Source organism: Macaca mulatta, chromosome 4 (assembly GCF_049350105.2).
Source record: "Macaca mulatta isolate MMU2019108-1 chromosome 4, T2T-MMU8v2.0, whole genome shotgun sequence".
In the NCBI taxonomy this organism is placed as follows: domain Eukaryota; kingdom Metazoa; phylum Chordata; class Mammalia; order Primates; family Cercopithecidae; genus Macaca; species Macaca mulatta.
Window position 1 is genome coordinate 60,945,023 of NC_133409.1, and position 25,830 is coordinate 60,970,852.

Sequence of the window (25,830 nt, forward strand, 5' to 3'; positions counted from 1 at the left end):
CTGTGGAATCTAAGAACAGATAATTCGGATCCCTTTGGAGACTATAGGGCCAAAGGAAATATACTCCGATAACAAAGAGAATGAAGCTTTCTGAGAAACTTCTTTGTGTTCTGTGAAATCATCTCACAGAGTTACAGCTTTCCCCTCAAGATGCCTTTGGCTAAGACAGTTCTTGTGGAATTGGCAAAGTGATATTTGGAAGCCCATAGAGGGCTATGGTGAAAAAGGAAATATCCTCAGATGAAATCTGGAAAGAAGCTTTCTGAGAAACTGCTTAGTGTTCTGTTAATTCATCTCACAGAGTTACATCTGTATTTCGTGGATCTCTTTGCTAGCCTTATTTCTGTGGTATCTGAGAACAGATATTTCGGGTCCCTTTGGTGACTATAGGGCCAAAGGAAATATCCTCCGATAACAAAGAGAAAGAAGCTTTCTGAGAAACTTCTTTGTGTTCTGTGAAATCATCTCACAGAGTTACAGCTTTCCCCTCAAGAAGCCTTTCGCTAAGATAGTCCTTGTGGAATTGGCAAAGTGATATTTGGAAGCCCAGAGAGGGCTATGGTGAAAAAGAAAATATCCTCAAATGAAATATAGAAAGAAGCTTCCTCAGAAACTGCTTAGTGTTCTGTTAATTCATCTCACAGAGATACATCTCTATTACGTGGATCTCTTTGCTAGCTTTATTTCTGTGGAATCTGAGATCAGATATTTCGGTTCCCTTGGGAGACAATGGGGCCAAAGGAAATATCCTCCCATAACAAAGAGAAAGAAGCTTTCTGAGAAACTTCTTTGTGTTCTGTGAAATCATCTCACAGAGTTACAGCTTTCCACTCATGAAGCCTTTCGCTAAGACAGTTCTTGTGGAATTGGCAAAGTGATATTTTGAAGCCCATAGAGGGTTACGGTGAAAAAGGAAATATGCTCAGATGAAATCTGGAAAGAAGCTTTCTGAGAAACTGCTTAGTGTTCTCTTAATTCATCTAACGGAGTTACATCTGTATTTCGTGGATCTCTTTGCTAGCCTTATTTATGTGGAATCTGAGAACAGATATTTCGGATCCCTTTGGAGATTACAGGGCCAAAGGAAATATCCTCCGATAACAAAGAGAAAGAAGCTTTCTGAGTAACTGCTTTGTGTTCTGTGAAATCAACTCCCAGAGTTACAGCTTTCCACTCCAGACGCCTTTCGCTAAGACAGTTCTTGTGGAATTGGCAAAGTGATATTTGGAAGCCCATAGAGGGCTATGGTGAAAAAGGAAATATGCTCAGATGAAATCTGGAAAGAAGCTTTGTGAGAAACTGCTTAGTGTTCTGTTAATTCATCTCACAGAGTTACATCTGTATTTCGTTGATCTCTTTGCTAGCCTTATTTCTGTGGAATCTGAGAACAGATATTTCGGATCCATTTGGAGACTAAAGGGCCAAAGGAAATATCCTCCGATAACAAAGAGAAAGAAGCTTTCTGAGAAACTTCTTTGTGTTCTGTGAAATCATCTCACAGAGTTACAGCTTTCCCCTGAAGAAGCCTTTGGCTAAGACAGTTCTTGTGGAATTGGCAAAGTGATATTTGGAAGCCCATAGAGGGCTATGGTGAAAAAGGAAATATCCTCAGATGAAATCTGGAAAGAAGCTTTCTGAGAAACTGCTTAGTGTTCTGTTAATTCATTTCACAGAGTTACATCTGTATTTCGTGGATCTCTTTGCTAGCCTTATTTCTGTGGAATCTGAGAACAGATATTTCGGGTCCTTTGGTGACTATAGGGCCAAAGGAAATATCCTCCGATAACAAAGAGTAAGAAGCTTTCTGATAAATTTCTTTCTGTTCTGTGAAATCATCTCACAGAGTTACAGCTTTCCCCTCAAGACGCCTTTCGCTAAGACAGTTCTTGTGGAATTGGCAAAGTGATATTTGGAAGCCCATAGAGGGCTACGGTGAAAAAGGAAATATCCTCAGATGAAATCTGGAAAGAAGCTTTCTGAGAAACTGCTTAGTGTTCTCTTAATTCATCTCACGGAGTTACATCTGTATTTCGTGGATCTCTTTGCTAGCCTTATTTATGTGGAATCTGAGAACAGATATTTCGGATCCCTTTGGAGATTACAGGGCCAAAGGAAATATCCTCCGATAACAAAGAGAAAGAAGCTTTCTGAGAAACTGCATTGTGTTCTGTGAAATCAACTCCCAGAGTTACAGCTTTCCACTCAAGACGCCTTTCGCTAAGACAGTTCTTGTGGAATTGGCAAAGTGATATTTGGAAGCCCATAGAGGGCTACGGTGAAAAAGGAAATATGCTCAGATGAAATCTGGAAAGAAGCTTTGTGAGAAACTGCTTAGTGTTCTGTTAATTCATCTCACAGAGTTACATCTGTATTTCGTTGATCTCTTTGCTAGCCTTATTTCTGTGGAATCTGAGAACAGATATTTCAGATCCATTTGGAGACTAAAGGGCCAAAGGAAATATCCTCCGATAACAGAGAGAAAGAAGCTTTCTGAGAAACTTCTTTGTGTTCTGTGAAATCATCTCACAGAGTTACAGCTTTCCCCTCAAGAAGCCTTTCGCTAAGCCAGTTCTTGTGGAATTGGCAAAGTGATATTTGGAAGCCCATAGAGGGCTATGGTGAAAAAGGAAATATCCTCAGATGAAATCGGAAAAGAAGCTTTCTGAGAAACTGCTTAGTGTTCTGTTAATTCATCTCACAGAGTTACATCTCTATTACGTGGATCTCTCTGCGACCTTTATTTCTGTGTTATCTGAGAACAGATATTTCGGATCCCTTTGGAGACTATAGGGCCAAAGGAAATATCCTCCGATAACAAAGAGAAAGAAGCTTTATGAGAAACTTCTTTGTGTTCTGTGAAATCATCTCACAGAGTTACAGCTTTCCCCTCAAGATGCCTTTGGCTAAGACAGTTCTTGTGGAATTGGCAAAGTGATATTTGGAAGCCCATAGAGGGCTACGGTGAAAATGGAAATATCCTCAGATGAAATCTGGAAAGAAGGTTTCTGAGAAACTGCTTAGTGTTCTGTTAATTCATCTCACACAGTTACATCTGTATTTCGTGGATCTCTTTGCCAGCCTTATTTCTGTGGAATCTGAGAACAGATATTTCGGGTCCCTTTGGTGACTATAGGGCCAAAGGAAATATCCTCCGATAACAAAGAGAAAGAAGCTTTCTGAGAAACTTCTTTGTGTTCTGTGAAATCATCTCACAGAGTTACAGCTTTCCCCTGAAGAAGCCTTTCGCTAAGATAGTCCTTGTGGAATTGGCAAAGTGATATTTGGAAGCCCAGAGAGGGCTATGATGAAAAAGAAAATATCCTCAAATGAAATATGGAAAGAAGCTTCCTCAGAAACTGCTTAGTGTTCTGTTAATTCATCTCCCAGAGATACATCTCTATTACGTGGATCTCTTTGCTAGCTTTATTTCTGTGGAATCTGAGAACAGATATTTCGGATCCCTTGGGAGACTATAGGGCCATAGGAAATATCCTCCGATAACAAAGAGAAAGAAGCTTTCTGAGAAATTTCTTTCTGTTCTGTGAAATCATCTCACAGAGTTACAGCTTTCCCCTCAAGAAGCCTTTCGCTAAGCCAGTTCCTGTGGAATTGGCAAAGTGATATTTGGAAGCCCATAGAAGGCTATGATGAAAAAGGAAATATCCTCAGATGAAATCTGGAAAGAAGCTTTCTGAGAAACTGCTTAGTGTTCTGTTAATTCATCTCACAGAGTTACATCTGTATTTCGTAGATCTCTTTGCTAGCCTTATTTCTGTGGAATCTGAGAACAGATATTTCGGATCCATTTGGAGACTAAAGGGCCAAAGGAAATTTCCTCTGATAACAAAGAGAAAGAAGCTTTCTGAGAAACTTCTTTGTGTTCTGTGAAATCATCTCACAGAGTTACAGCTTTCCCCTCAAGAAGCCATTCGCTAAGACAGTTCTTGTTGAATTGGCAAAGTAATATATGGAAGCCCCTAGAGGGCTATGGTGAAAAAGGAAATATCCTCAGATGAAATCTGGAAAGAAGCTTTCTGAGAAACTGCTTAGTGTTCTGTTAATTCATCTCACAGAGTTACATCTGTGTTTCGTGGATCTCTTTGCTAGCCTTATTTCTGAGGAATCTGAGAACAGATATTTCGGATCCCTTTGGAGACTATAGGGCCAAAGGAAATATCCTCCGATAATAAAGAGAAAGAAGCTTTCTGAGAAACTTCTTTGTGTTCTGTGAAATCATCTCACAGAGTTACAGCTTTCCCCTCAAGATGCCTTTCGCTAAGACAGATCTTGTGGAATTGGAAAAGTGATATTTGGAAGCCCATAGAGGGCTATGGTGAAAAAGGAAATATCCTCAGATGAAATCTGGAAAGAAGCTTTCTGAGAAACAGCTTAGTGTTCTGTTAATTCATCGCACAGAGTTACATCTGTATTTCGTGGATCTCTTTGCTAGCCTTATTTCTGTGGAATCTGAGAACAGATATTTCGGGTCCCTTTGGTGACTATAGGGCCAAAGGAAATATCCTCCGATAGCAAAGAGAAAGAAGCTTTCCGAGAAACTTCTTTGTGTTCTGTGAAATCATCTCACAGAGTTACAGCTTTCCACTCATGAAGCCTTTCGCTAAGACAGTTCTTGTGGAATTGGCAAAGTGATATTTGGAAGCCCATAGAGGGTTACGGTGAAAAAGGAAATATGCTCAGATGAAATCTGGAAAGAAGCTTTCTGAGAAACTGCTTAGTGTTCTCTTAATTCATCTCACGGTGTTACATCTGTATTTCGTGGATCTCTTTGCTAGCCTTATTTATGTGGAATCTGAGAACAGATATTTCGGATCCCTTTGGAGATTACAGGGCCAAAGGAAATATCCTCCGATAACAAAGAGAAAGAAGCTTTCTGAGAAACTTCTTTGTGTTCTGTGAAATCAACTCCCAGAGTTACAGCTTTCCACTCAAGACGACTTTCGCTAAGACAGTTCTTCTGGAATTGGCAAAGTGATATTTGGAAGCCCATAGACGGCTATGGTGAAAAAGGAAATATGCTCAGATGAAATCTGGAAAGAAGCTTTCTGAGAAACTGCTTAGTGTTCTGTTAATTCATCTCACAGAGTTACATCTGTATTTCGTGGATCTCTTTGCTAGCCTTATTTGTGTGGAATCTGAGAACAGATATTTCGGATCCCTTTGGAGACTATAGGGCCAAAGGAAATATCCTCTGATAACAAAGAGAAAGAAGCTTTCTGAGAAACTTCTTTGTGTTCTGTGAAATCATCTCACAGAGTTACAGCTTTCCACTCATGAAACCTTTCGCTAAGACATTTCTTGTGGAATTGGCAAAGTGATATTTGGAAGCCCATAGAGGGCTACGGTGAAAAAGGAAATATGCTCAGATGAAATCTGGAAAGAAGCTTTCTGAGAAACTGCTTAGTGTTCTCTTAATGCATCTCACGGAGTTACATCTGTATTTCGTGGATCTCTTTGCTAGCCTTATTTATGTGGTATCTGAGAACAGATATTTCGGATCCCTTTGGAGATTACATGGCCAAAGGAAATATCCTCCGATAACAAAGAGAATGAAGCTTTCTGAGAAACTTCTTTGTGTTCTGTGAAATCATCTCACAGAGTTACAGCTTTCCCCTCAAGATGCCTTTGGCTAAGACAGTTCTTGTGGAATTGGCAAAGTGATATTTGGAAGCCCATAGAGGGCTACGGTGAAAAAGGAAATATCCTCAGATGAAATCTGGAAAGAAGGTTTCTGAGAAACTGCTTAGTGTTCTGTTAATTCATCTCACACAGTTACATCTGTATTTCGTGGATCTCTTTGCCAGCCTTATTTCTGTGGAATCTGAGAACAGATATTTCGGGTCCCTTTGGTGACTATAGGGCCAAAGGAAATATCCTCCGATAACAAAGAGAAAGAAGCTTTCTGAGAAACTTCTTTGTGTTCTGTGAAATCATCTCACAGAGTTACAGCTTTCCCCTGAAGAAGCCTTTCGCTAAGATAGTCCTTGTGGAATTGGCAAAGTGATATTTGGAAGCCCAGAGAGGGCTATGATGAAAAAGAAAATATCCTCAAATGAAATATGGAAAGAAGCTTCCTCAGAAACTGCTTAGTGTTCTGTTAATTCATCTCCCAGAGATACATCTCTATTACGTGGATCTCTTTGCTAGCTTTATTTCTGTGGAATCTGAGAACAGATATTTCGGATCCCTTGGGAGACTATAGGGCCATAGGAAATATCCTCCGATAACAAAGAGAAAGAAGCTTTCTGAGAAATTTCTTTCTGTTCTGTGAAATCATCTCACAGAGTTACAGCTTTCCCCTCAAGAAGCCTTTCGCTAAGCCAGTTCCTGTGGAATTGGCAAAGTGATATTTGGAAGCCCATAGAAGGCTATGATGAAAAAGGAAATATCCTCAGATGAAATCTGGAAAGAAGCTTTCTGAGAAACTGCTTAGTGTTCTGTTAATTCATCTCACAGAGTTACATCTGTATTTCGTTGATCTCTTTGCTAGCCTTATTTCTGTGGAATCTGAGAACAGATATTTCGGATCCATTTGGAGACTAAAGGGCCAAAGGAAATTTCCTCTGATAACAAAGAGAAAGAAGCTTTCTGAGAAACTTCTTTGTGTTCTGTGAAATCATCTCACAGAGTTACAGCTTTCCCCTCAAGAAGCCATTCGCTAAGACAGTTCTTGTTGAATTGGCAAAGTAATATATGGAAGCCCCTAGAGGGCTATGGTGAAAAAGGAAATATCCTCAGATGAAATCTGGAAAGAAGCTTTCTGAGAAACTGCTTAGTGTTCTGTTAATTCATCTCACAGAGTTACATCTGTGTTTCGTGGATCTCTTTGCTAGCCTTATTTCTGAGGAATCTGAGAACAGATATTTCGGATCCCTTTGGAGACTATAGGGCCAAAGGAAATATCCTCCGATAATAAAGAGAAAGAAGCTTTCTGAGAAACTTCTTTGTGTTCTGTGAAATCATCTCACAGAGTTACAGCTTTCCCCTCAAGATGCCTTTCGCTAAGACAGATCTTGTGGAATTGGAAAAGTGATATTTGGAAGCCCATAGAGGGCTATGGTGAAAAAGGAAATATCCTCAGATGAAATCTGGAAAGAAGCTTTCTGAGAAACAGCTTGGTGTTCTGTTAATTCATCTCACAGAGTTACATCTGTATTTCGTGGTTCTCTTTGCTAGCCTTATTTCTGTGGAATCTGAGAACAGATATTTCGGGTCCCTTTGGTGACTATAGGGCCAAAGGAAATATCCTCCGATAACAAAGAGAAAGAAGCTTTCCGAGAAACTTCTTTGTGTTCTGTGAAATCATCTCACAGAGTTACAGCTTTCCACTCATGAAGCCTTTCGCTAAGACAGTTCTTGTGGAATTGGAAAAGTGATATTTGGAAGCCCATAGAGGGTTACGGTGAAAAAGGAAATATGCTCAGATGAAATCTGGAAAGAAGCTTTCTGAGAAACTGCTTAGTGTTCTCTTAATTCATCTCACGGTGTTACATCTGTATTTCGTGGATCTCTTTGCTAGCCTTATTTATGTGGAATCTGAGAACAGATATTTCGGATCCCATTGGAGATTACAGGGCCAAAGGAAATATCCTCCGATAACAAAGAGAAAGAAGCTTTCTGAGAAACTTCTTTGTGTTCTGTGAAATCAACTCCCAGAGTTACAGCTTTCCACTCAAGACGACTTTCGCTAAGACAGTTCTTCTGGAATTGGCAAAGTGATATTTGGAAGCCCATAGAGGGCTATGGTGAAAAAGGAAATATGCTCAGATGAAATCTGGAAAGAAGCTTTCTGAGAAACTGCTTAGTGTTCTGTTAATTCATCTCACAGAGTTACATCTGTATTTCGTGGATCTCTTTGCTAGCCTTATTTCTGTGGAATCTGAGAACAGATATTTCGGATCCCTTTGGAGACTATAGGGCCAAAGGAAGTATCCTCCGATAACAAAGAGAAAGAAGCTTTCTGAGAAACTTCTTTGTGTTCTGTGAAATCATCTCACAGAGTTACAGATTACGCCTCAAGAATCCTTTCGCTAAGACAGTTCTTGTGGAATTGGCAAAGTGATATTTGGAAGCCCATAGAGGGCTACGGTGAAAAAGGAAATATGCTCAGATGAAATCTGGAAAGAAGCTTTCTGAGAAAATGCTTAGTGTTCTCTTAATGCATCTCACGGAGTTACATCTGTATTTCGTGGATCTCTTTGCTAGCCTTATTTATGTGGAATCTGAGAACAGATATTACGGATCCCTTTGGAGATTACAGGGCCAAAGGAAATATCCTCCGATAACAAAGAGAATGAAGCTTTCTGAGAAACTTCTTTGTGTTCTGTGAAATCATCTCACAGAGTTACAGCTTTCCCCTCAAGATGCCTTTGTCTAAGACAGTTCTTGTGGAATTGGCAAAGTGATATTTGGAAGCCCATAGAGGGCTACGGTGAAAAAGGAAATATCCTCAGATGAAATCTGGAAAGAAGCTTTCTGAGAAACTGCTTAGTGTTCTGTTGATTCATCTCACAGAGTTACATCTGTATTTCGTGGATCTCTTTGCTAGCCTTATTTCTGTGGAATCTGAGAACAGATATTTCGGATCCCTTTGGAGACTATAGGGCCAAAGGAAATATCCTCCGATAACAAAGAGAAAGAAGCTTTCTGAGAGACTTCTTTGTGTTCTGTGAAATCATCTCACAGAGTTACAGCTTTCCACTCATGAAGCCTTTCGCTAAGACAGTTCTTGTGGAATTGGCAAAGTGATATTTGGAAGCCCATAGAAGGCTACTGTGAAAAAGGAAATATGCTCAGATGAAATCTGGAAAGAAGCTTTCTGAGAAACTGCTTAGTGTTCTCTTAATGCATCTCACTGAGTTACATCTGTATTTCGTGGATCTCTTTGCTAGCCTTATTTATGTGGAATCTGAGAACAGATATTTCGGATCCCTTTGGAGATTACAGGGCCAAAGGAAATATCCTCCGATAACAAAGAGAATGAAGCCTTCTGAAAAACTTCTTTGTGTTCTGTGAAATCATCTCACAGAGTTACAGCTTTCCCCTCAAAATGCCTTTGTCTAAGACAGTTCTTGTGGAATTGGCAAAGTGATATTTGGAAGCCCATAGAGGGCTATGGTGAAAAAGGAAATATCCTCAGATGAAATCTGGAAAGAAGCTTTCTGAGAAACTGCTTAGTGTTCTGTTAATTCATCTCACAGAGTTACATCTGTATTTCGTGGATCTCTTTGCTAGCCTTATTTCTGAGGAATCTGAGAACAGATATTTCGGATCCCTTTGGAGACTATAGGGCCAAAGGAAATATCCTCCGATAACAGAGAGAAAGAAGCTTTCTGAGAAACTTCTTTGTGTTCTGTGAAATCATCTCACAGAGTTACAGCTTTCCCCTCAAGAAGCCTTTCGCTAAGACAGTTCTTGTGGAATTGGCAAAGTGATATTTGGAAGCCCATAGAGGGCTATGGTGAAAAAGGAAATATCCTCAGATGAAATCGGAAAAGAAGCTTTCTGAGAAACTGCTTAGTGTTCTGTTAATTCATCTCACAGTGTTACATCTCTATTACGTGGATCTCTCTGCGACCTTTATTTCTGTGTTATCTGAGAACAGATATTTCGGATCCCTTTGGAGACTATAGGGCCAAAGGAAATATCCTCCGATAACAAAGAGAATGAAGCTTTCTGAGAAACTTCTTTGTGTTCTGTGAAATCATCTCACAGAGTTACAGCTTTCCCCTCAAGATGCCTTTGGCTAAGACAGTTCTTGTGGAATTGGCAAAGTGATATTTGGAAGCCCATAGAGGGCTACGGTGAAAAAGGAAATATCCTCAGATGAAATCTGGAAAGAAGGTTTCTGAGAAACTGCTTAGTGTTCTGTTAATTCATCTCACACAGTTACATCTGTATTTCGTGGATCTCTTTGCCAGCCTTATTTCTGTGGAATCTGAGAACAGATATTTCGGGTCCCTTTGGTGACTATAGGGCCAAAGGAAATATCCTCCGATAACAAAGAGAAAGAAGCTTTCTGAGAAACTTCTTTGTGTTCTGTGAAATCATCTCACAGAGTTACAGCTTTCCCCTGAAGAAGCCTTTCGCTAAGATAGTCCTTGTGGAATTGGCAAAGTGATATTTGGAAGCCCAGAGAGGGCTATGATGAAAAAGAAAATATCCTCAAATGAAATATGGAAAGAAGCTTCCTCAGAAACTGCTTAGTGTTCTGTTAATTCATCTCCCAGAGATACATCTCTATTACGTGGATCTCTTTGCTAGCTTTATTTCTGTGGAATCTGAGAACAGATATTTCGGATCCCTTGGGAGACTATAGGGCCATAGGAAATATCCTCCGATAACAAAGAGAAAGAAGCTTTCTGAGAAATTTCTTTCTGTTCTATGAAATCATCTCACAGAGTTACAGCTTTCCCCTCAAGAAGCCTTTCGCTAAGACAGTTCCTGTGGAATTGGCAAAGTGATATTTGGAAGCCCATAGAAGGCTATGATGAAAAAGGAAATATCCTCAGATGAAATCTGGAAAGAAGCTTTCTGAGAAACTGCTTAGTGTTCTGTTAATTCATCTCACAGAGTTACATCTGTATTTCGTTGATCTCTTTGCTAGCCTTATTTCTGTGGAATCTGAGAACAGATATTTCGGATCCATTTGGAGACTAAAGGGCCAAAGGAAATTTCCTCTGATAACAAAGAGAAAGAAGCTTTCTGAGAAACTTCTTTGTGTTCTGTGAAATCATCTCACAGAGTTACAGCTTTCCCCTCAAGAAGCCATTCGCTAAGACAGTTCTTGTTGAATTGGCAAAGTAATATATGGAAGCCCCTGGAGGGCTATGGTGAAAAAGGAAATATCCTCAGATGAAATCTGGAAAGAAGCTTTCTGAGAAACTGCTTCGTGTTCTGTTAATTCATCTCACAGAGTTACATCTGTGTTTCGTGGATCTCTTTGCTAGCCTTATTTCTGAGGAATCTGAGAACAGATATTTCGGATCCCTTTGGAGACTATAGGGCCAAAGGAAATATCCTCCGATAATAAAGAGAAAGAAGCTTTCTGAGAAACTTCTTTGTGTTCTGTGAAATCATCTCACAGAGTTACAGCTTTCCCCTCAAGATGCCTTTCGCTAAGACAGATCTTGTGGAATTGGAAAAGTGATATTTGGAAGCCCATAGAGGGCTATGGTGAAAAAGGAAATATCCTCAGATGAAATCTGGAAAGAAGCTTTCTGAGAAACAGCTTAGTGTTCTGTTAATTCATCTCACAGAGTTACATCTGTATTTCGTGGATCTCTTTGCTAGCCTTATTTCTGTGGAATCTGAGAACAGATATTTCGGGTCCCTTTGGTGACTATAGGGCCAAAGGAAATATCCTCCGATAACAAAGACAAAGAAGCTTTCCGAGAAACTTCTTTGTGTTCTGTGAAATCATCTCACAGAGTTACAGCTTTCCACTCATGAAGCCTTTCGCTAAGACAGTTCTTGTGGAATTGGCAAAGTGATATTTGGAAGCCCATAGAGGGTTACGGTGAAAAAGGAAATATGCTCAGATGAAATCTGGAAAGAAGCTTTCTGAGAAACTGCTTAGTGTTCTCTTAATTCATCTCACGGTGTTACATCTGTATTTCGTGGATCTCTTTGCTAGCCTTATTTATGTGGAATCTGAGAACAGATATTTCGGATCCCTTTGGAGATTACAGGGCCAAAGGAAATATCCTCCGATAACAAAGAGAAAGAAGCTTTCTGAGAAACTTCTTTGTGTTCTGTGAAATCAACTCCCAGAGTTACAGCTTTCCACTCAAGACGACTTTCGCTAAGACAGTTCTTCTGGAATTGGCAAAGTGATATTTGGAAGCCCATAGAGGGCTATGGTGAAAAAGGAAATATGCTCAGATGAAATCTGGAAAGAAGCTTTCTGAGAAACTGCTTAGTGTTCTGTTAATTCACCTCACAGAGTTACATCTGTATTTCGTGGATCTCTTTGCTAGCCTTATTTCTGTGGAATCTGAGAACAGATATTTCGGATCCCTTTGGAGACTATAGGGCCAAAGGAAGTATCCTCCGATAACAAAGAGAAAGAAGCTTTCTGAGAAACTTCTTTGTGTTCTGTGAAATCATCTCACAGAGTTACAGATTTCCCTTCAAGAAGCCTTTCGCTAAGACAGTTCTTGTGGAATTGGCAAAGTGATATTTGGAAGCCCATAGAGGGCTACGGTGAAAAAGGAAATATGCTCAGATGAAATCTGGAAAGAAGCTTTCTGAGAAACTGCTTAGTGTTCTCTTAATGCATCTCACGGAGTTACATCTGTATTTCGTGGATCTCTTTGCTAGCCTTATTTATGTGGAATCTGAGAACAGATATTACGGATCCCTTTGGAGATTACAGGGCCAAAGGAAATATCCTCCGATAACAAAGAGAATGAAGCTTTCTGAGAAACTTCTTTGTGTTCTGTGAAATCATCTCACAGAGTTACAGCTTTCCCCTCAAGATGCCTTTGTCTAAGAAAGTTCTTGTGGAATTGGCAAAGTGATATTTGGAAGCCCATAGAGGGCTACGGTGAAAAAGGAAATATCCTCAGATGAAATCTGGAAAGAAGCTTTCTGAGAAACTGCTTAGTGTTCTGTTAATTCATCTCACAGAGTTACATCTGTATTTCGTGGATCTCTTTGCTAGCCTTATTTCTGTGGAATCTGAGAACAGATATTTCGGATCCCTTTGGAGACTATAGGGCCAAAGGAAATATCCTCCGATAACAAAGAGAAAGAAGCTTTCTGAGAGACTTCTTTGTGTTCTGTGAAATCATCTCACAGAGTTACAGCTTTCCACTCATGAAGCCTTTCGCTAAGACAGTTCTTGTGGAATTGGCAAAGTGATATTTGGAAGCCCATAGAAGGCTACGGTGAAAAAGGAAATATGCTCAGATGAAATCTGGAAAGAAGCTTTCTGAGAAACTGCTTAGTGTTCTCTTAATGCATCTCACTGAGTTACATCTGTATTTCGTGGATCTCTTTGCTAGCCTTATTTATGTGGAATCTGAGAACAGATATTTCGGATCCCTTTGGAGATTACAGGGCCAAAGGAAATATCCTCCGATAACAAAGAGAATGAAGCTTTCTGAAAAACTTCTTTGTGTTCTGTGAAATCATCTCACAGAGTTACAGCTTTCCCCTCAAAATGCCTTTGTCTAAGACAGTTCTTGTGGAATTGGCAAAGTGATATTTGGAAGCCCATAGAGGGCTATGGTGAAAAAGGAAATATCCTCAGATGAAATCTGGAAAGAAGCTTTCTGAGAAACTGCTTAGTGTTCTGTTAATTCATCTCACAGAGTTACATCTGTATTTCGTGGATCTCTTTGCTAGCCTTATTTCTGAGGAATCTGAGAACAGATATTTCGGATCCCTTTGGAGACTATAGGGCCAAAGGACATATCCTCTGATAACAAAGAGAAAGAAGCTTTCTGAGAAACTTCTTTGTGTTCTGTGAAATCATCTCACAGAGTTACAGCTTTCCCCTGAAGAAGCCTTTCGCTAAGACAGTTCTTGTGGAATTGGCAAAGTGATATTTGGAAGCCCATAGAGGGCTACGTTGAAAAAGGAAATATGCTCAGATGAAATCTGGAAAGAAGCTATCTGAGAAACTGCTTAGTGTTCTCTTAATGCGTCTCTCGGAGTTACATCTGTATTTCGTGGATCTCTTTGCTAGCCTTATTTATGTGGAATCTGAGAACAGATATTTCGGATCCCTTTGGAGAATACAGGGCCAAAGGAAATGTCCTCCGATAACAAAGAGAAAGAAGCTTTCTGAGAAACTTCTTTGTGTTCTGTGAAATCAACTCCCAGAGTTACAGCTTTCCTCTCAAGACGCCTTTCGCTAAGACAGTTCTTGTGGAATTGGCAAAGTGATATTTGGAAGCCCATCGAGGGCTATGGTGAAAAAGGAAATATCCTCAGATGAAATCTGGAAAGAAGCTTTCTGAGAAACTGCTTAGTGTTCTGTTAATTCATCTCACAGAGTTACATCTGTATTTCGTTGATCTCTTTGCTAGCCTTATTTCTGTGGAATCTGAGAACAGATATTTCGGATCCATTTGGAGACTAAAGGGCCAAAGGAAATATCCTCCGATAACAAAGAGAAAGAAGCTTTCTGAGAAACTTCTTTGTGTTCTGTGAAATCATCTCACAGAGTTACAGCTTTCCCCTGAAGAAGCCTTTCGCTAAGACAGTTCTTGTGGAATTGGCAAAGTGATATTTGGAACCCCATAGAGGGCTATGGTGAAAAAGGAAATATCCTCAGATGAAATCTGGAAAGAAGCTTTCTGAGAAACTGCTTAGTGTTCTGTTAATTCATCTCACAGAGTTACATCTCTATTACGTGGATCTCTTTGCTACCTTTATTTCTGTGGAATCTAAGAACAGATAATTCGGATCCCTTTGGAGACTATAGGGCCAAAGGAAATATACTCCGATAACAAAGAGAATGAAGCTTTCTGAGAAACTTCTTTGTGTTCTGTGAAATCATCTCACAGAGTTACAGCTTTCCCCTCAAGATGCCTTTGGCTAAGACAGTTCTTGTGGAATTGGCAAAGTGATATTTGGAAGCCCATAGAGGGCTATGGTGAAAAAGGAAATATCCTCAGATGAAATCTGGAAAGAAGGTTTCTGAGAAACTGCTTAGTGTTCTGTTAATTCATCTCACAGAGTTACATCTGTATTTCGTGGATCTCTTTGCTAGCCTTATTTCTGTGGTATCTGAGAACAGATATTTCGGGTCCCTTTGGTGACTATAGGGCCAAAGGAAATATCATCCGATAACAAAGAGAAAGAAGCTTTCTGAGAAACTTCTTTGTGTTCTGTGAAATCATCTCACAGAGTTACAGCTTTCCCCTCAAGAAGCCTTTCGCTAAGATAGTCCTTGTGGAATTGGCAAACTGATATTTGGAAGCCCAGAGAGGGCTATGGTGAAAAAGAAAATATCCTCAAATGAAATATGGAAAGAAGCTTCCTCAGAAACTGCTTAGTGTTCTGTTAATTCATCTCACAGAGATACATCTCTATTACGTGGATCTCTTTGCTAGCTTTATTTCTGTGGAATCTGAGATCAGATATTTCGGTTCCCTTTGGAGACAATGGGGCCAAAGGAAATATCCTCCCATAACAAAGAGAAAGAAGCTTTCTGAGAAACTTCTTTGTGTTCTGTGAAATCATCTCACAGAGTTACAGCTTTCCACTCATGAAGCCTTTCGCTAAGACAGTACTTGTGGAATTGGCAAAGTGATATTTTGAAGCCCATAGAGGGTTGCGGTGAAAAAGGAAATATGCTCAGATGAAATCTGGAAAGAAGCTTTCTGAGAAACTGCTTAGTGTTCTGTTAATTCATCTCACGGAGTTACATCTGTATTTCGTGGATCTCTTTGCTAGCCTTATTTATGTGGAATCTGAGAACAGATATTTCGGATCCCTTTGGAGATTACAGGGCCAAAGGAAATATCCTCCGATAACAAAGAGAAAGAAGCTTTCTGAGTAACTGCTTTGTGTTCTGTGAAATCAACTCCCAGAGTTACAGCTTTCCACTCCAGACGCCTTTCGCTAAGACAGTTCTTGTGGAATTGGCAAAGTGATATTTGGAAGCCCATAGAGGGCTATGGTGAAAAAGGAAATATGCTCAGATGAAATCTGGAAAGAAGCTTTGTGAGAAACTGCTTAGTGTTCTGTTAATTCATCTCACAGAGTTACATCTGTATTTCGTTGATCTCTTTGCTAGCCTTATTTCTGTGGAATCTGAGAACAGATATTTCGGATCCCTTTGGAGACTAAAGGGCCAAAGGAAATATCCTCCGATAACAAAGAGAAAGAAGCTTTCTGAGAAACTTCTTTGTGTTCTGTGAAATCATCTCACAGAGTTACAGCTTTCCCCTGAAGAAGCCTTTCGCTAAGACAGTTCTTGTGGAATTGGCAAAGTGATATTTGGAAGCCCATAGAGGGCTATGGTGAAAAAGGAAATATCCTCAGATGAAATCTGGAAAGAAGCTTTCTGAGAAACTGCTTAGTGTTCTGTTAATTCATTTCACAGAGTTACATCTGTATTTCGTGGATCTCTTTGCTAGCCTTATTTCTGTGGAATCTGAGAACAGATATTTCGGGTCCTTTGGTGACTATAGGGCCAAAGGAAATATCCTCCGATAACAAAGAGTAAGAAGCTTTCTGATAAATTTCTTTCTGTTCTGTGAAATCATCTCACAGAGTTACAGCTTTCCCCTCAAGAAGCCTTTCGCTAAGACAGTTCCTGTGGAATTGGCAAACTGATATTTGGAAGCCCATAGAAGGCTATGATGAAAAAGGAAATATTCTCAGATGAAATCTGGAAAGAAGCTTTCTGAGAAACTGCTTAGTGTTCTGTTAATTCATCTCACAGAGTTACATCTGTATTTCGTGGATCTCTTTGCTAGCCTTATTTCTGTGGAATCTGAGAACAGATATTTCGGATCCCTTTGGAGACTGTAGGGCCAAAGGAAGTATCCTCCGATAACAAAGAGAAAGAAGCTTTCTGAGAAACTTCTTTGTGTTCTGTGAAATCATCTCACAGAGTTACAGATTTCCCTTCAAGAAGCCTTTCGCTAAGACAGTTCTTGTGTAATTGGCAAAGTGATATTTGGAAGCCCATAGAGGGCTATGGTGAAAAAGGAATTATCCCCAGATGAAATCTGGAAAGAAGCTCTCTGAGAAACTGCTTAGTGTTCTGTTAATTCATCCCACAGAGTTACTTCTGTATTTCGTGGATCTCTTTGCTACCCTTATTTCTGTGGAATCTAAGAACAGATATTTCGGATCCCTTTGGAGACTATAGGGCCAAAGGAAATATCCTCCGATAACAAAGAGAAAGAAGCTTTCTGAGAAACTTCTTTGTGTTCTGTGAAATCATCTCACAGAGTTACAGCTTTCCCCTGAAGAAGCCTTTCGCTAAGACGGTTCTTGTGGAATTGGCAAAGTGATATTTGGAAGCCCATAGAGGGCTACGGTGAAAAAGGAAATATGCTCAGATGAAATCGGGAAAGAAGCTTTCTGTGAAACTGCTTAGTGTTCTCCTAATGCATCTCACGGAGTTACATCTGTATTTCGTGGATCTCTTTGCTAGCCTTATTTATGTGGAATCTGAGAACAGATATTTCGGATCCCTTTGGAGACTATAGGGCCAAAGGAAATATCCTCCGATAACAAAGAGAATGAAGCTTTCTGAGAAACTTCTTTGTGTTCTGTGAAATCATCTCACAGAGTTACAGCTTTCCCCTCAAGATGCCTTTGTCTAAGACAGTTCTTGTGGAATTGGCAAAGTGATATTTGGAAGCCCATAGAGGGTTATGGTGAAAAAGGAAATATCCTCAGATGAAATCTGGAAAGAAGCTTTCTGAGAAACTGCTTAGTGTTCTGTTAATTCATCTCACAGAGTTACATCTGTATTTCGTGGATCTCTTTGCTAGCATTATTCCTGAGGAATCTGAGAACAGATATTTCGGATCCCTTTGGAGACTATAGGGCCAAAGGAAATATCCTTTGATAACAAAGAGAAAGAAGCTTTCTGAGAAACTTCTTTGTGTTCTGTGAAATCATCTCACAGAGTTACAGCTTTCCCCTCAAGACGCCTTTCGCTAAGACAGTTCTTGTGGAATTGGCAAAGTGATATTTGGAAGCCCATAGAGGGCTACGGTGAAAAAGGAAATATCCTCAGATGAAATCTGGAAAGAAGCTTTCTGAGAAACTGCTTAGTGTTCTCTTAATTCATCTCACGGAGTTACATCTGTATTTCGTGGATCTCTTTGCTAGCCTTATTTATGTGGAATCTGAGAACAGATATTTCGGATCCCTTTGGAGATTACAGGGCCAAAGGAAATATCCTCCGATAACAAAGAGAAAGAAGCTTTCTGAGAAACTGCATTGTGTTCTGTGAAATCAACTCCCAGAGTTACAGCTTTCCACTCAAGACGCCTTTCGCTAAGACAGTTCTTGTGGAATTGGCAAAGTGATATTTGGAAGCCCATAGAGGGCTACGGTGAAAAAGGAAATATGCTCAGATGAAATCTGGAAAGAAGCTTTGTGAGAAACTGCTTAGTGTTCTGTTAATTCATCTCACAGAGTTACATCTCTATTACGTGGATCTCTCTGCGACCTTTATTTCTGTGTTATCTGAGAACAGATATTTCGGATCCCTTTGGAGACTATAGGGCCAAAGGAAATATCCTCCGATAACAAAGAGAATGAAGCTTTCTGAGAAACTTCTTTGTGTTCTGTGAAATCATCTCACAGAGTTACAGCTTTCCCCTCAAGATGCCTTTGGCTAAGACAGTTCTTGTGGAATTGGCAAAGTGATATTTGGAAGCCCATAGAGGGCTATGGTGAAAAAGGAAATATCCTCAGATGAAATCTGGAAAGAAGGTTTCTGAGAAACTGCTTAGTGTTCTGTTAATTCATCTCACAGAGTTACATCTGTATTTCGTGGATCTCTTTGCCAGCCTTATTTCTGTGGAATCTGAGAACAGATATTTCGGGTCCCTTTGGTGACTATAGGGCCAAAGGAAATATCCTCCGATAACAAAGAGAAAGAAGCTTTCTGAGAAACTTCTTTGTGTTCTGTGAAATCATCTCACAGAGTTACAGCTTTCCCCTGAAGAAGCCTTTCGCTAAGATAGTCCTTGTGGAATTGGCAAAGTGATATTTGGAAGCCCAGAGAGGGCTATGATGAAAAAGAAAATATCCTCAAATGAAATATGGAAAGAAGCTTCCTCAGAAACTGCTTAGTGTTCTGTTAATTCATCTCCCAGAGATACATCTCTATTACGTGGATCTCTTTGCTAGCTTTATTTCTGTGGAATCTGAGAACAGATATTTCGGATCCCTTGGGAGACTATAGGGCCATAGGAAATATCCTCCGATAACAAAGAGAAAGAAGCTTTCTGAGAAACTTCTTTCTCTTCTGTGAAATCATCTCACAGAGTTACAGCATTCCCCTCAAGAAGCCTTTCGCTAAGACAGTTCCTGTGGAATTGGCAAAGTGATATTTGGAAGCCCATAGAAGGCTATGATGAAAAAGGAAATATCCTCAGATGAAATCTGAAAAGAAGCTTTCTGAGAAACTGCTTAGTGTTCTGTTAATTCATCTCACAGAGTTACATCTGTATTTCGTGGATCTCTTTGCTAGCCTTATTTCTGTGGAATCTGAGAACAGATATTTCAGATCCCTTTGGAGACTATAGGGCCAAAGGAAGTATCCTCCGATAACAAAGAGAAAGAAGCTTTCTGAGAAACTTCTTTGTGTTCTGTGAAATCATCTCACAGAGTTACAGATTTCCCTTCAAGAAGCCTTTCGCTAAGACAGTTCTCGTGGAATTGGCAAAGTGATATTTGGAAGCCCATAGAGGGCTATGGTGAAAAAGGAATTATCCCCAGATGAAATCTGGAAAGAAGCTTTCTGAGAAACTGCTTAGTGTTCTGTTAATTCATCCCACAGAGTTACATCTCTATTTCGTGGATCTCTTTGCTACCCTTATTTCTGTGGAATCTGAGAACAGATATTTCGGATCCCTTTGGAGACTATAGGGCCAAAGGAAATATCCTCCGATAACAAAGAGAAAGAAGCTTTCTGAGAAACTTCTTTGTGTTCTGTGAAATCATCTCACAGAGTTACAGCTTTCCACTCATGAAGCCTTTCGCTAAGACAGTTCTTGTGGAATTGGCAAAGTGATATTTGGAAGCCCATAGAGGGCTACGTTGAAAAAGGAAATATGCTCAGATGAAATCTGGAAAGAAGCTATCTGAGAAACTGCTTAGTGTTCTCTTAATGCGTCTCTCGGAGTTACATCTGTATTTCGTGGATCTCTTTGCTAGCCTTATTTATGTGGAATCTGAGAACAGATATTTCGGATCCCTTTGGAGAATACAGGGCCAAAGGAAATATCCTCCGATAACAAAGAGAAAGAAGCTTTCTGAGAAACTTCTTTGTGTTCTGTGAAATCAACTCCCAGAGTTACAGCTTTCCTCTCAAGACGCCTTTCGCTAAGACAGTTCTTGTGGAATTGGCAAAGTGATATTTGGAAGCCCATCGAGGGCTATGGTGAAAAAGGAAATATCCTCAGATGAAATCTGGAAAGAAGCTTTCTGAGAAACTGCTTAGTGTTCTGTTAATTCATCTCACAGAGTTACATCTGTATTTCGTTGATCTCTTTGCTAGCCTTATTTCTGTGGAATCTGAGAACAGATATTTCGGATCCATTTGGAGACTAAAGGGCCAAAGGAAATATCCTCCGATAACAAAGAGAAAGAAGCTTTCTGAGAAACTTCTTTGTGTTCTGTGAAATCATCTCACAGAGTTACAGCTTTCCCCTGAAGAAGCCTTTCGCTAAGACAGTTCTTGTGGAATTGGCAAAGTGATATTTGGAACCCCATAGAGGGCTATGGTGAAAAAGGAAATATCCTCAGATGAAATCTGGAAAGAAGCTTTCTGAGAAACTGCTTAGTGTTCTGTTAATTCATCTCACAGAGTTACATCTCTATTACGTGGATCTCTTTGCTACCTTTATTTCTGTGGAATCTAAGAACAGATAATTCGGATCCCTTTGGAGACTATAGGGCCAAAGGAAATATCATCCGATAACAAAGAGAAAGAAGCTTTCTGAGAAACTTCTTTGTGTTCTGTGAAATCATCTCACAGAGTTACAGCTTTCCCCTCAAGAAGCCTTTCGCTAAGATAGTCCTTGTGGAATTGGCAAAGTGATATTTGGAAGCCCAGAGAGGGTTATGGTGAAAAAGAAAATATCCTCAAATGAAATATGGAAAGAAGCTTCCTCAGAAACTGCTTAGTGTTCTGTTAATTCATCTCACAGAGATACATCTCTATTACGTGGATCTCTTTGCTAGCTTTATTTCTGTGGAATCTGAGATCAGATATTTCGGTTCCCTTTGGAGACAATGGGGCCAAAGGAAATATCCTCCCATAACAAAGAGAAAGAAGCTTTCTGAGAAACTTCTTTGTGTTCTGTGAAATCATCTCACAGAGTTACAGCTTTCCACTCATGAAGCCTTTCGCTAAGACAGTTCTTGTGTAATTGGCAAAGTGATATTTGGAAGCCCATAGAGGGTTACGGTGAAAAAGGAAATATGCTCAGATGAAATCTGGAAAGAAGCTTTCTGAGAAACTGCTTAGTGTTCTCTTAATTCATCTCACGGAGTTACATCTGTATTTCGTGGATCTCTTTGCTAGCCTTATTTATGTGGAATCTGAGAACAGATATTTCGGATCCCTTTGGAGATTACAGGGCCAAAGGAAATATCCTCCGATAACAAAGAGAAAGAAGCTTTCTGAGTAACTGCTTTGTGTTCTGTGAAATCAACTCCCAGAGTTACAGCTTTCCACTCCAGACGCCTTTCGCTAAGACAGTTCTTGTGGAATTGGCAAAGTGATATTTGGAAGCCCATAGAGGGCTATGGTGAAAAAGGAAATATGCTCAGATGAAATCTGGACAGAAGCTTTGTGAGAAACTGCTTAGTGTTCTGTTAATTCATCTCACAGAGTTACATCTGTATTTCTTTGATCTCTTTGCTAGCCTTATTTCTGTGGAATCTGAGAACAGATATTTCGGATCCCTTTGGAGACTAAAGGGCCAAAGGAAATATCCTCCGATAACAAAGAGAAAGAAGCTTTCTGAGAAACTTCTTTGTGTTCTGTGAAATCATCTCACAGAGTTACAGCTTTCCCCTGAAGAAGCCTTTCGCTAAGACAGTTCTTGTGGAATTGGCAAAGTGATATTTGGAAGCCCATAGAGGGCTACGGTGAAAAAGGAAATATCCTCAGATGAAATCTGGAAAGAAGCTTTCTGAGAAACTGCTTAGTGTTCTGTTAATTCATTTCACAGAGTTACATCTCTATTTCGTGGATCTCTTTGCTAGCCTTATTTCTGTGGAATCTGAGAACAGATATTTCGGGTCCTTTGGTGACTATAGGGCCAAAGGAAATATCCTCCGATAACAAAGAGTAAGAAGCTTTCTGATAAATTTCTTCCTGTTCTGTGAAATCATCTCACAGAGTTACAGCTTTCCCCTCAAGAAGCCTTTCGCTAAGACAGTTCCTGTGGAATTGGCAAACTGATATTTGGAAGCCCATAGAAGGCTATGATGAAAAAGGAAATATTCTCAGATGAAATCTGGAAAGAAGCTTTCTGAGAAACTGCTTAGTGTTCTGTTAATTCATCTCACAGAGTTACATCTGTATTTCGTGGATCTCTTTGCTAGCCTTATTTCTGTGGAATCTGAGAACAGATATTTCGGATCCCTTTGGAGACTGTAGGGCCAAAGGAAGTATCCTCCGATAACAAAGAGAAAGAAGCTTTCTGAGAAACTTCTTTGTGTTCTGTGAAATCATCTCACAGAGTTACAGATTTCCCTTCAAGAAGCCTTTCGCTAAGACAGTTGTTGTGTAATTGGCAAAGTGATATTTGGAAGCCCATAGAGGGCTATGGTGAAAAAGGAATTATCCCCAGATGAAATCTGGAAAGAAGCTTTCTGAGAAACTGCTTAGTGTTCTGTTAATTCATCCCACAGAGTTACTTCTGTATTTCGTGGATCTCTTTGCTACCCTTATTTCTGTGGAATCTAAGAACAGATATTTCGGATCCCTTTGGAGACTATAGGGCCAAAGGAAATATCCTCCGATAACAAAGAGAAAGAAGCTTTCTGAGAAACTTCTTTGTGTTCTGTGAAATCATCTCACAGAGTTACAGCTTTCCCCTGAAGAAGCCTTTCGCTAAGACGGTTCTTGTGGAATTGGCAAAGTGATATTTGGAAGCCCATAGAGGGCTACGGTGAAAAAGGAAATATGCTCAGATGAAATCGGGAAAGAAGCTTTCTGTGAAACTGCTTAGTGTTCTCCTAATGCATCTCACGGAGTTACATCTGTATTTCGTGCATCTCTTTGCTAGCCTTATTTATGTGGAATCTGAGAACAGATATTTCGGATCCCTTTGGAGACTATAGGGCCAAAGGAAATATCCTCCGATAACAAAGAGAATGAAGCTTTCTGAGAAACTGCTTAGTGTTCTGTTAATTCATCTCACAGAGTTACATCTGTATTTCGTGGATCTCTTTGCTAGCCTTATTCCTGAGGAATCTGAGAACAGATATTTCGGATCCCTTTGGAGACTATAGGGCCAAAGGAAATATCCTTTGATAACAAAGAGAAAGAAGCTTTCTGAGAAACTTCTTTGTGTTCTGTGAAATCATCTCACAGAGTTACAGCTTTCCCCTCAAGACGCCTTTCGCTAAGACAGTTCTTGTGGAATTGGCAAAGTGATATTTGGAAGCCCATAGAGGGCTACGGTGAAAAAGGAAATATCCTCAGATGAAATCTGGAAAGAAGCTTTCTGAGAAACTGCTTAGTGTTCTCTTAATTCATCTCACGGAGTTACATCTGTATTTCGTGGATCTCTTTGCTAGCCTTATTTATGTGGAATCTGAGAACAGATATTTCGGATCCCTTTGGAGATAACAGGGCCAAAGGAAATATCCTCCGATAACAAAGAGAAGGAAGCTTTCTGAGAAACTGCATTGTGTTCTGTGAAATCAACTCCCAGAGTTACAGCTTTCCACTCAAGACGCCTTTCGCTAAGACAGTTCTTGTGGAATTGGCAAAGTGATATTTGGAAGCCCATAGAGGGCTACGGTGAAAAAGGAAATATCCTCAGATGAAATCTGGAAAGAAGCTTTGTGAGAAACTGCTTAGTGTTCTGTTAATTCATCTCACAGAGTTACATCTCTATTACGTGGATCTCTCTGCGACCTTTATTTCTGGGTTATCTGAGAACAGATATTTCGGATCCCTTTGGAGACTATAGGGCCAAAGGAAATATCCTCCGATAACAAAGAGAATGAAGCTTTCTGAGAAACTTCTTTGTGTTCTGTGAAATCATCTCACAGAGTTACAGCTTTCCCCTCAAGATGCCTTTGGCTAAGACAGTTCTTGTGGAATTGGCAAAGTGATATTTGGAAGCCCATAGAGGGCTATGGTGAAAAAGGAAATATCCTCAGATGAAATCTGGAAAGAAGGTTTCTGAGAAACTGCTTAGTGTTCTGTTAATTCATCTCACACAGTTACATCTGTATTTCGTGGATCTCTTTGCCAGCCTTATTTCTGTGGAATCTGAGAACAGATATTTCGGGTCCCTTTGGTGACTATAGGGCCAAAGGAAATATCCTCCGATAACAAAGAGAAAGAAGCTTTCTGAGAAACTTCTTTGTGTTCTGTGAAATCATCTCACAGAGTTACAGCTTTCCCCTGAAGAAGCCTTTCGCTAAGATAGTCCTTGTGGAATTGGCAAAGTGATATTTGGAAGCCCAGAGAGGGCTATGATGAAAAAGAAAATATCCTCAAATGAAATATGGAAAGAAGCTTCCTCAGAAACTGCTTAGTGTTCTGTTAATTCATCTCCCAGAGATACATCTCTATTACGTGGATCTCTTTGCTAGCTTTATTTCTGTGGAATCTGAGAACAGATATTTCGGATCCCTTGGGAGACTATAGGGCCATAGGAAATATCCTCCGATAACAAAGAGAAAGAAGCTTTCTGAGAAATTTCTTTCTGTTCTGTGAAATCATCTCACAGAGTTACAGCTTTCCCCTCAAGAAGCCTTTCGCTAAGACAGTTCCTGTGGAATTGGCAAAGTGATATTTGGAAGCCCATAGAAGGCTATGATGAAAAAGGAAATATCCTCAGATGAAATCTGGAAAGAAGCTTTCTGAGAAACTGCTTAGTGTTCTGTTAATTCATCTCACAGAGTTACATCTGTATTTCGTGGATCTCTTTGCTAGCCTTATTTCTGTGGAATCTGAGAACAGATATTTCAGATCCCTTTGGAGACTATAGGGCCAAAGGAAGTATCCTCCGATAACAAAGAGAAAGAAGCTTTCTGAGAAACTTCTTTGTGTTCTGTGAAATCATCTCACAGAGTTACAGATTTCCCTTCAAGAAGCCTTTCGCTAAGACAGTTCTCGTGGAATTGGCAAAGTGATATTTGGAAGCCCATAGAGGGCTATGGTGAAAAAGGAATTATCCCCAGATGAAATCTGGAAAGAAGCTTTCTGAGAAACTGCTTAGTGTTCTGTTAATTCATCCCACAGAGTTACATCTCTATTTCGTGGATCTCTTTGCTACCCTTATTTCTGTGGAATCTGAGAACAGATATTTCGGATCCCTTTGGAGACTATAGGGCCAAAGGAAATATCCTCCGATAACAAAGAGAAAGAAGCTTTCTGAGAAACTTCTTTGTGTTCTGTGAAATCATCTCACAGAGTTACAGCTTTCCACTCATGAAGCCTTTCGCTAAGACAGTTCTTGTGGAATTGGCAAAGTGATATTTGGAAGCCCATAGAGGGCTACGTTGAAAAAGGAAATATGCTCAGATGAAATCTGGAAAGAAGCTATCTGAGAAACTGCTTAGTGTTCTCTTAATGCGTCTCTCGGAGTTACATCTGTATTTCGTGGATCTCTTTGCTAGCCTTATTTATGTGGAATCTGAGAACAGATATTTCGGATCCCTTTGGAGAATACAGGGCCAAAGGAAATATCCTCCGATAACAAAGAGAAAGAAGCTTTCTGAGAAACTTCTTTGTGTTCTGTGAAATCAACTCCCAGAGTTACAGCTTTCCTCTCAAGACGCCTTTCGATAAGACAGTTCTTGTGGAATTGGCAAAGTGATATTTGGAAGCCCATCGAGGGCTATGGTGAAAAAGGAAATATCCTCAGATGAAATCTGGAAAGAAGCTTTCTGAGAAACTGCTTAGTG